Source organism: Motacilla alba, chromosome 3 (assembly GCF_015832195.1).
Source record: "Motacilla alba alba isolate MOTALB_02 chromosome 3, Motacilla_alba_V1.0_pri, whole genome shotgun sequence".
Classification (NCBI taxonomy): domain Eukaryota; kingdom Metazoa; phylum Chordata; class Aves; order Passeriformes; family Motacillidae; genus Motacilla; species Motacilla alba.
This window is the reverse complement of record NC_052018.1, coordinates 112,579,184-112,590,892: the sequence shown is the minus strand read 5'-3', so window position 1 is coordinate 112,590,892 and position 11,709 is coordinate 112,579,184.

Below are 11,709 nucleotides of genomic sequence, written 5' to 3'. Positions count from 1 at the left end.
TGAGCTCCTGGAGGATTAAACCCGCTGAAGAGTGTGTAGAAGAGGGTGGCATTCTCCACAGGATATGCAGAAACCACTCAGGAGGTTTGGAGACGCTTCAGCCCTGTTTTGGGATCTCAACAGCTCAGATCAAGACATGCATTTTTAGCACCAAGTTCTAAAGAAACCAATCTGTTTCAAAGTGGCCAGGTCAGTGAAAGAGCCTGTGATGTTTTCTGGACAGCTGATAGACCACATTGAGGCTGGACATGCAGGGAGAAAGGTTCTCCTAAGAAAAAAAGCAGTATCCTTCTGGAAAAGCCCCCCTTGAGCAGGTTTGGCTGTGCTGGGAACACCTTTGCCATGAGAATCTGGCAGTTTAACTCAGCAGAGGAGAGCACAGAGGTGCAGGACTGTAAGCTGGCTCAGCAGATGGCAGGAGTCAGCTGAGGGCTGGGAGAACATCTGACCTTTCGGATCAAACTGAGGAGGAGGATGCTGTGGCTTCAGGACAGATTTTCCTCTCTCTCTCACTTGCCTGTCAGTCCTTTGAAGCAGAGACCTGCTGCTTTTCGAATGTTTGGAGCATGCACACAGGGTGGAGAATCCAGTAAGTAAATAATAGGAGCCATAATTCAGTGCACTGAAGCTGAGGAGCTGTGAAAGACATGATCTGTTTTCTTGTGACCTCCACCTCTCGCTGCGACTCCGGGACACGTTATTGTGTTTTATCTGCACTAGTGGCCAAGTCAAACAAATAGCTCTGGAGCTGGTAAGAACTCCACCCCCATGCCCAATTTTTCAGGTTGAGCATGAAACTTGTCTGTCTTACTGGGAATTTCTGAGCATAAATAAACAGACACTTAGAGTAACTCGCCTTGATAAATGGGCAGTGTAGGTCGGGGCCTGCTGGATATGCAGGCGACTCAAAGATGAAGCAGAGCTGGGGAAGTAGGCAGGAATGGCTCTGCTTTTCTTGGCTTCTCAAATGGTTTTCAGGCTGAAATCAAATACTTGAGTGCATGAGGAAAGCTGGCTTCTGAAGTCATGATTTTGCACTGAACCTCACTGTAAGGATATCTCTTATAAAGCTACTTTTGATGTGGAAATTTGGCTCCAAACCACACTGAAGGCCATTATAAATAACCACTTCATCACAGGACACACAGAAGTTGGCTTCCTTGAACACTCCTAGAAAGCAAGCCTAACCTTATTGAGCCATAACCTCAGCTAGTGTAAATCAGAGAAGCTCCATTGACTTCATTAGTTTATTCTGATTTACACCAGCTGTGACTGCAGCCCACAATACAGCAAGATATGTCAGCTTTTAAATTCTGTCACTGGGTGTTGAACAAAACTGGTTTTAAAACAAGACTGGCAATCCCAGATTTAGATCCTAATGAGATGCAGCATTGTAATTGTTTCACGATGCTTATATGCTCCATTTTGTTTTCATTTTTGCATTGCTTCTGTTTTTCTTATCTCCTGCCAAACAGAGGAAGAGTACCACATATGTTACATTCATAACCAAGATGTTTTGCTGCATCGAGAACACGTCCTCCACATGCAAAATGCCTTTGTGCTGTAGCTCAGCTTCTTCCTTTGCATAGGTACATTGGTTATGTGCCAACATAAGAAGGCCCTTGAGGGCAGCCCTGTGTTTCCCCAGGGCCTGGAGCTCTGGAAAGGGGCACCCAGAGGCTGTCCCAGGGGAACTTCAAAGATCTGATTCTCCCTTAGGGATTTCCAGCTCCTAAGGTGGCTCATTTCAGGTGGGCAGGATGAACTGTGCCCGAGAGCACCCTGCTAGGACCGCCCTGAGACCATCAATACTCTGCCAGAGTCCTGCAGGGTGCTCGGGTAATTATCCACACTGAGTAATCAACTGGCACCTCTGTGCTGTGGAAGGCTGGGAGGTGCATACAGATGGATATTCAGCCAAAGGGAAGACATTCCTGTGACTAGACTGACAGTGATTAATATGGGTCATTACTTTATGACAGCAGCAGCTGTAAGTTCCAGTCAAGGTCAAGGCAGCGCTGTGCTCTGCAGAGATGCTGTTCTGCAGGCAGCAGTCTCTGCTCAACAGAGTCAGAAGGGTAAATTGACAGGCAGAGGTAGAGAAAGTCTCTCTCTCAAATGGGGGCAGAAACAAACTGATTGCCCCAGCTAAGTCCCTTAACTTTCCCTTCCACTACCCTAATTTGCTGCTCTCCCTGAGGCAGGTAAGTCTGGGGTGGACAACACACACCACAAATACTCAACAACCGTGGGGAAGGTCCACAGGCAAACAGAGCAGAGGTGGTTCAGGAGAACTGAAGGTAGTGGATTTTAAACACCGAGTTGTCATTAATAAGGTTCCTCCAAAGCAGGTATTCACCATAAGGTTTATTTCATGTGAGAGGAGTCTCATGTTTGAGAACAGTCACCAAGACTTCAAAGGAAATGGTGAAGACGCTATAATGAGGTGACAGAGCATAAACTCAGCTGTTACACGAATTCAGGATGGGTATTGTGCACATCTCTACTCTATGGTCAGTAAATTAGTTCAGTATGTTCTGTTACCGGGCCCAGAAACCTAGCATGGGTGTGAGATGAACAATCTTCCTAACAGGTGAGACCTGAACGCTGATCAGAGATGGGAATTCAAACAGCAGGATCATCTCCCATGTCTAAGCTTCCTTCCTCTGGGTCTGTACACATATTCTATCAGAGGCTGAAGAGTGTAGGTGGGGGTCTCTGTTGTAATTTTAGTGCAAATTGTCACTGACATGTCTGCAGCCTTCCCATTAGGTAGTTAAGAGCAGCAAAAAATACTGAATTTGGTAAAAAATTCCTTTTGGCAAGCTTATGTCTCTAGCCAAGAACCTGGAAGAATTAAAGAAGTGCCCTTCATACAAGAAACTCCACTGGCAAGCTCTTTGAAAGAGTTACAAACAGAGAAATGTATTTTTGGAAAAGGGAACTTGTGCTTTCCTGAGACTGTGACCAACAGAATATATCTGCAATTAAAGAGTAAGAGTTGGCATTAGGCCACCTCATTTCCTTACTGCCTGCTGGTGAGTTTGTTCCACAGCTCCTAATCCATGGCTGCAGGACTGGGGGCTGTGGCACTGCACCTCACTGCACGTCGTGTGTTTACTGCCATGCCTGCGCTGCGACGTCCTTGGGTGGGATCACACAGGGAACCTGGGAAGAGAAGGAAGAAGGATGGGTGGGACTTGAGGGCAGAATCTTTGTCCTTTGGAAATAGTTGGACCTGAGGTATGGACAGGTGTGAGTGTTGCTGGGGTGTTTTTAGGTTCTTAGTGAGAAGGTAAGAGCTCATTTTAATTTTTCAAGAGGCCCCTACCTGGGATTAAAGTTGAAACTTTGCCAGATGGGACAAGGGACCTGCTTAGGTGGGACTTCAGTGGCTTGTGCTGCTTCAGCAGCACTTTATGTCAGCAGAGAAAGCACTGAGTCTTGTGGCAGAGGAACCCAGTCCCTGCTTCCCACACACCATCCACAGCCATGGTAAGGAATCTGAAGAGGAGACTGGCAAAGACCTTCTAGTGGACCTACAGGCTCAGTTCTCTCCACCTTCCCAAGAGACACCAAAGTTTTCATTGGAAAAAATTCATTCACTGGAAGTTTTGTGGGTATCCCATCAAGTTCCTAGTACTTGAATTCGTGGGACTTGTGAGATGCTTGATGGTTGCTTTTATCAGGAATTTTGAGGCCACAGCTGGAGGAAAGCAGTGAGTTCTGTGGCAAGGCTGCTGTGGTGATTGTTCTCAGTTTGGCAAGGCTGTGCAGTAACCTTCTAAATGCTGCTGGTATTTCTCAAACTTGCCCTGTTACAGAGGTGGTGCTGAATCACAATCATAGAATGGCTTGGGTTGAAAGGGACCTTAAAGCTCATCTAGTTCCCACCTTCCTTCCCATCTTCCACTAGACCAGGTTGCTCAGAGCTTCACTCAATCCATCTTTTGTGAACGGAAAGATGAACAGTCCCAGTACATGACATGCACACTTTAATATATAAATAACCCAAATAGATTATGATCTCTGGACTTTACTCTCTGTGTTATTTATCCAGAAACTATACCTTAAACAGATTCAGTCTCCCAGGCTTTGCTTTTTGTGTGCTCCCTGCTGGCAGGCTGAGAGACATCTCTGATAGCTCCAGCTCCAGTTTGTGTTCTGGTTGTTCAGTGGTGCCAGAGACACTGGGAAGACCTCCTGGCATCATTGACAATCCTTCTCCTGTTAGTCTAGGGACAGACACTTGCAAGTAGTTATGTGTAGGTTTGTAACTGCTGCATAACAGACTACAAAACCACACCCGACCGAAATAATTTGCTAGCATGCTAATGAGCACCAACCCAGACAGTTCAAGCATCTGTGTGCTGTGCTTTTTATCTGTTTCAAGTGTGTTGGGTTTGGGTGTACATGTCCCCTCTGCAAGTATAAAACCATACTTTTTGATCTATTGCAGAAAGGCCCTTTTACCATAAAGATAAAAAGATAAAGAAAATGATTCCTTTTGATTCTCAATCCTTTTCCCATTATTGCTCTGACATGGATGGGACCATATTGTCAAGTTACTATAGAGGAGATAGAGTGCATCCAAAGAACAAGGAACTGTAGAGAACATCCAGCCCCCTAGCTCATTTATTAATTTGTGTTGCTGTTTACTGATGTGTTTGGAAATCTTCAGTACTACGTGATGAGCAAAGATGTTGGCTGCAACATAAAGTGTGTCTCAGCCAACACTGTGGCTGCTGCCATGATTTCCAGAGCTGTGGCTGTAGCACAATCTTTCCATTCTGAATTTGTGCACAGGATACTTTACCCTGGAGGATTTTTGTTGCCTCTGAGAAGCCTTTTGGTTATTAACACAGGAAAAGCAATATGTCTATTACTACAAATATTAATACATGGGAATGCAGGAGACAGCATCCTGAGCCAGCCTTTATCAGTCCCACCTTCCCACTCTCATGAGAAAATGGCCATGGAGAAACTCCTTGAAGCTTCTCTTTCCTTTTCCACTTGTAATCAGCATGGACTCTATTACCACAGCCTCACTGGGAGTGAGGAGGTGTCACGGGGAGTAGTGGTGTCCCCCCTTGCTTTTGTTTGCAGTGCTGGCCATAGTTATTCCATCCTGCTGTGCCCCGTCACCGTGGTAAATGCCAGAACAGCTCATCCCAATATTTGAGTGTTCAGTGAAGTGTGTCAATTACTCTTCACTTGTGCTGTCACACAGACACATCCATTGCCCCAACAAGATGGTTTGAAGCAGTGCAACAGTATGTAAACAGCTGATAAAACCAGGACCATCAGCCTAGTAAGAATGTTGCATTTTTGGGTGTAGCGCCAAGAAACAGAGTGTAACTTTGGGGATGTTTGTTGACAAAAGCAGAAGTTCCTAGTAAAATGTTTTCTCCTTTAAATTTTCCAAATCAAGTGATCCTAAGTCCATTCCAGGGCGTGGTTTAGGTCTGTACAGCAAAACTTAGCATGTGTGTCTGGCTAAGGGGCTGCCTGTTGATCTCGTGTCTAACGTGCACACCCCAAGCAGCTCCCAGTTGTTTGTGGGAGCAGAGCTGTGTATCCAACATCTGCCTTATAATTTTTCCTGCCCTGACCATGACTTTTTGGTGGTGAACCTGCGTCTGATTTCCCAGAGGTGAAACATTTTTGCCATGCAGGACCTCCGCAGCCTTTGGCATTGCAAATATTCCAAGAAGTGTACACAGATCAGTAAAAAGAATGGAGTGAGTACTTGGTCTTGGTTTGGAGGTGCAAGTGAGATGATTTTGAGGCTCTTTTGTCTCAAAAAAGAACATACAGGGTGCTGTGGCTGAAAGTTGAAGGTATTTAAAACAAAGCATGGGGGCTTTTTTTTTAGCAACAAGGATTATGAGTGTTGGAATGTTCTCAAGGGATGTGGTAAATTGTCCTTTGTAGTCTTTAAATGAAATACAATTTTTTTTTTAGAAGATATCTTCTATTTTGGCTAAAAGATATTGGAGACTTGTTGCTGAAACCAGAAAATGTTCTGGTTTTTCATGGTCAAAATGAAATGGGGTGATTGCAGTATCTTTAAAACTTCCTTAGTCTATCACCTTCTTTTAAGAAGGTGATTTTTTGGTGGCATTTTTTTAAATTTATGGCTGAATCTATGAGAATCAGACAAGATGGGATAGTTTGCATGACTGATCTGTGCAGCCCAAGGTACAAAAAGGTGTTCCAGTTTCCTGATCCTGAATGGTGCTGAGCCTCTACACCAGGACTTCCCAATGGCTCTGGGCATTTAGGATTTTTAATCCTCTATGAGCCAGTGTTGATACTTTGCTGAATTAGACTCATTAAAGCTCTACTCTGTCACCTTGTTTCTCTGACATCTCTGCTTTTGACTTTGCTGGTGTAGCTACATCAGATATCTCACTGTTTTGCTGACCCACAGTAGGTTTGAGAGCATAATTCCAGGCTTTGTGAAAATGGAACATTTCTAAAACAGCGGCCCCTCACTAATCTGCAGAGAGAAAACATGTATGACAGGCAGTGGGGATTCCATTTTTCAGGATCCGGGGTTTAAGACAGGCTTAAAGGAGTCTTATTAAAAGTGTTTTCCAGTGCATGTAGCTCCTTCTGACAGCACCCAGGTGGTTAAGAAACCAGCATTAAGAATAAAAGCCGTTTCTCTTTTCTGCACAACAAATGGTTCAAGTGTCTGGTATTCAATTCAGAAAGGAAACCTGCAGCAGTCATGTCCCCTGAAATAAACCAACCAACATTTTGAGCTGCCAACACTTCTGTCTATTACGTCAAGGCATCGCAAAGTTTAAAGCATAGCAAAGTAATATATATTTTTTTTTTCAGTAATCCCAGGGTAAATATTAGGTAGACAGCATTTCTGCTTTGCGCATTAAAAGCCCGAATGAATTTGAAAAGCCTGCAAGTGCACTTTGGGGATTTCGGAAAGTGTCGTTTGACCATGAGCTAAGACCAGGAGCTGCCATTTTGCAGATGGGGCAGGAGGGAAAGGCGTTTGGCCTCATTCATAACTTCACAGCTACTGCAAATATCAGCTGATGAATATTTATGTTATGACTGGCAGAGGCCCGAAAGGCAAACGGGGGAGGAGCGGAGGGGGAAGCTTAAGTTAGGAAAATGGTTGTCTGATCTCTGTGGGATTTCTTTACCAACACTTTCCATGCTTGAACAGTAGCTGCTGAATGAAATCATTATGTACTGAGCCCCTGTGCAGGAAAACAAGGTTTGTCAAGACTCCGTTCGTTAGCACCTCGTACTTTGTTTGAACCTTGGACATTTGCTGGGCCCTGTAAAAGGAAGTTTTTTTCTTTTCAAATACTCCATAGAGCGGACCAGTCTTCTTTTGTTTAGTCATGGTTTAATTAGTATTGTATTTGAATTTTAAAGAAGCAAAAGAGGCGAGCGCCATTCCTCTCTATATAACATAATTTCAAAGTAATGTATTTCTTCACATTTGTATTATCTCAAATACACCACTGAGAGGGGAAAAATCCCAACCTCTTCCTTTTGCCTTCAGCAGGCTGTAAATTAACAGCAAGGAACAACTTTCAATAAAGCTTACCAACATGACTTCAGCGTTGGGACGGATCAAGCCCAGGAAGGAAACCGGCTGGAGAAAGGAACCACTGGAAGGCAGCAAGGGCTTAGCAAAGCCATGGTGGCTGCGGGTGGGCAGGCTGAGCCCCTCCACAGCACAGCACCACAGGCTCGGAGGTTCAGGGCTTCAGGAAATGCAAAAGAAATAAGGGCAGGCAGCCCGAGTTAGATAGACAGAAGAAATGAAAGCGCCCACAACCAGTTGGTGACCTCAGAAAATGCTTCCCCAGGGGCTCTGCAGATTCACCACCCTCTGCTTCAGAGGAATAGGGAAAAAACTGGATTTTGACTACTGTACTCCTTCAGAAAAAAATCCCTAAACTTGGGTCTAATATGCCCACTTTTTCTCTGGGTGGTGGCGTTTCTTATACTGCTTATTTAGAGCCACCTCAATGCTGTCATACTCAGGAAAAGCCCACGCGCAAGAAGCCACTCAAAACCCCCTGTCAGCTTTCTTCTATTCCTCTCCACCCCCTTGGGAGATCCCTGCGTGTGCCACCTACGGGAACCAGCAGATGGTGCTGCAATACACCGAGTATTTATTTCCCTGGAAAGGGAAGCCCTGGGCTAGGTCTGCTCGGGGCTGCCTCTGGCTACCTCCAGCCCCTGAGGGAAACCGCTTCCCGCCTTCCCCCACGGCAGCCCGGTGCAGCTCCGCTCCTTCCCGACGGCCGGCGAATGTCCCCATCATTATTTCCTAATATCCGAAGAAGTTTCTGGTGGGGAAGGGTCTTCGGGACTGACGGGAAGGTGTGTGGGGAGGGGTGTGGGAGCGGCAAGGCAGCCATGAGGCCCCGGCGCTTTGCCCTCACGGTGAGGGTTTTGGCGGGCTCCCCTCAGGGAGGGCAGCCATGTTTGACTCGCTCCCCGCCACTTTTCATCGGTGTTGGGTTTGTGTCCGCGGCTTGGAATGGAGGTGCCTGGGGTGTTAAAAGAGTCCATTTTTTCCCCCAAATTTTTTTTAAAACAAATCTCAGCCTCCCAAGAAATAATAGGGAATTTGTGTCCAGCCGTGCTGCCAGCCCAGCACGGATCTTGGGGCGCTTCCCCTCCTCTCAGGGTGCTGAGGGCCCCCCAGTTGCTGCCTCCACCACCTGGCTCCAGCCTGTGTGGTGAAAATAGTGAGGAAAAGCCTCCAAAAAAAAAAAAAAAAAAAAAAGGATGGGAAAGAGACACGGGAAATTTGGACTTAGGTGCAGAAACACATGCAAGCACAACGAGCAAACCGGGCATACTCATGTGCAGGGGCTCTGTAAAACATGGCAGGGTGAACTAGGACCAGTGAGGATGTAATGCCTTATTTTTTATAGAAAAAATTATATGGAAAAAAGGCTACTTCTTGAAATATTTAGTGTTTATTTGTGAGATTGTCCCACCAGCACCTGTAAACCCATGGTGTGCTGTGAGGAGAAGGGGTCGAGGAGCTGCTTACCAGCAAGCAGCAGGCAGGGAAGGCACAACTAGGGAGGCACAGATTAGAGAAAGGATATAGGACAACCCTGGGCAGCTGTTTTTGTTATACCACGAAGCTGTAAAGTTGAAAAATGATTTTAAAAGCAAGGGATGTGCCAGGAGTACTAGTGTGTCCTGCTTATGGACGCTTGGGGTATTCTGTGCAAATTGGACTTTCCCCGCTCTGTTTTTTTGGATGGCTTAATATTACAGAAGTGGAAGGGAAGAGCAACACACTTGGAGTGTGGAGCCTTTTCCCTGATCCCTCTGGCACCAAACTGCAGCAGAGTGACCTGAGGACAGAAGCAAAGTCTGGCTGCTCCCATCTTTTCATTGCTGTAATCCAAAACATGGAGGTTACTTCAGTGTGGAGGCTGCGCGTGAAAAGGGTCTCAGTTTTGGGGATTTTGTTTTTAGTTAAAAGAATTAATAACGAGGTGGGACGAGAAGGATAAGCTGTGTATGATTTACTGGACAGCAGGGGAGCAAGTGGAGGGGTCTTGATGGAGCTGGAGCGATTTGCATCCAGGGAATGTGGGGCTGTACCCCGAGGTTTGCACTCTGATGCTCCACAGACTGGAGATGCAGCTCCCTGGACTGACACAGCCCACATTCCTTTCACAAGTAACTAGCAAAACTTTTCACTGGAGGATTATTTGATCATTGTGAGTCATGCGTGTGTGTTTGTGTGTGTGGAGGCTTCTGGTTGGGTTTTTTATCTGCTCAGTAGCTTTTTGGGAAGGTGACCCATTTGGTCACCTAGGAAAACCTGCTCCATAAGAGAGGTTATTCATCTCAGTGAGGTAAAAAGGATGGAAAGACAATTACTGTGTCTTGTGACTAACACAATATGTGACTCAAAACATTAAGCAAGGGTGCTGCTGACGTGATAGCCTCATCCCCTCAGCTTGAATCCAGTCGGAAGCATCAGGCTGAAACATGAAGTAGTTCCCCTGAAGCCAGGCTGCTCTGGCTTTGCATCCAAAGGCGCTGAAGTTAGTCCATAACCTAGAGAAAACGGAGCTGCTTAAGTGGCTCATTCCAATTACAAACAAAATTGGGAGATCTCTGCTGTAGTCTTTATGTTTTGATTTAGCAGGTAGAAGGTGGATTTCATAGGCAGCCTCATGGAGTCACGGCCTGCAGCCCTTCTGGAGGCTCCTGCTGTGGCTTGCCAAATAATCTCACCTTTTCCTCCTTGCCAGACTCTGCTTTGCCATTCCTGGATTTGATGTATGATGCAGATTTTCATTTCATCTCTGTGTGGGAATGGATGCTGGTGTTCCTTTTGCAGGATAAAGTGGGTGTGAGGTGATTTTTCTGTCCTTTTGCAATGTGCCTGTACACGTATCTACTCCAAGTGGTTTGAGGAGCTGGAAATCAGGGTGTGAAAGGGTGGGTCCTTGCAGGAGCTCCTCGTGCAGGGTCTGCAGAATCATAAAAAGGTTGAGAAGGACCTTAAAGACCATCTCAACCCACCCCTCCTGCCATGGGCAAGAACACCTTCCACTGGACCAGGTTGTTCAGGATCACATCCAGCCTGGCCTTGAGCACTTTGGGAAGGTGAGCTCTGTGCAATCAAACAAATAATTTAATTTGTTACATTTATATTTCAGAATACAGCTGTCAGAGTGACAATAAAAATAATTATTCTGTAAGAAAATTGGAAAGTTATGGGGAAATTCAGTGAGTGTCCCCGAGGACTTGAGTTTGTTTTCTTGAAGCATTAGTAGCAATTTTATTTGCCATAGGAAGTGAGGTGATTATTTTTCTTTTGGAGGTGTCGATGTTCTCTCAGGTGCAGTGATGCACCGGTGTGGGTGACACTCTTGATCCTCTGTGTAGTCTGGGTGACAGTCTTGATATCCTATATATGAAGAAGCACAGCTGTTGCAGATACTTCCAGCACTTAAAGTTTTTCAAAATTACACGCTGCAAACATTCACTTAAAAGAGGCAAGCAAGTCGGATTTTAAAAGGATGCTAATTACAGAAATATATTTCCTTCTTTCTGACCTTACCTCTTCCTTCCCTCATACTTCACGTTTATGGTTTTGGGACCTGAGCTCAAGCACGGAGCTGCTTCATTTCTTCAGGCGGAAGATCCGGAAGGACGCGAAGCTTTAGGTAGGTGAACACTGATTTTGTTGGGGAAGCCACGTGGCAGCATTTTGGAGCAGTGCCTTTGAAGGATGGGGGCTGGATCATCCTGCCTGCGGGCTGAGCTCCTCAGCGTGGGGTTAAAGGGGTTGTGGTCTGACTGACACACACCAAAGGCGAGTGAGCCCACCCATGGGCTGATGTTCCCTGGAAAAGAGTGTGCTGCCCCCAGCCCCCAAAGTGGGACTGGATTCACGCTTCTGCTGGAGCCAGCCACAGGATTTAGCGTCATATTTGTGTGACTCTTGTAGCATTGTACCGCACTGGATGATGTTTATTTAGTGAAGAATCATTTCCCAAAATACGGCCCCACCGTGTTTTGCAATAGGGTGGCAAATACTGCTTTGTTTGTCAACTATGGGGTGTACTGTGGATGGCGAGTGATTCATTGCCCAGCAGGCAGGAATTGAATTTGTAAGAAATGTCTGTAGTTTAGCTTTAAAAAACCCCTCTATTTTATGTTCCAAATTCTTGTGAG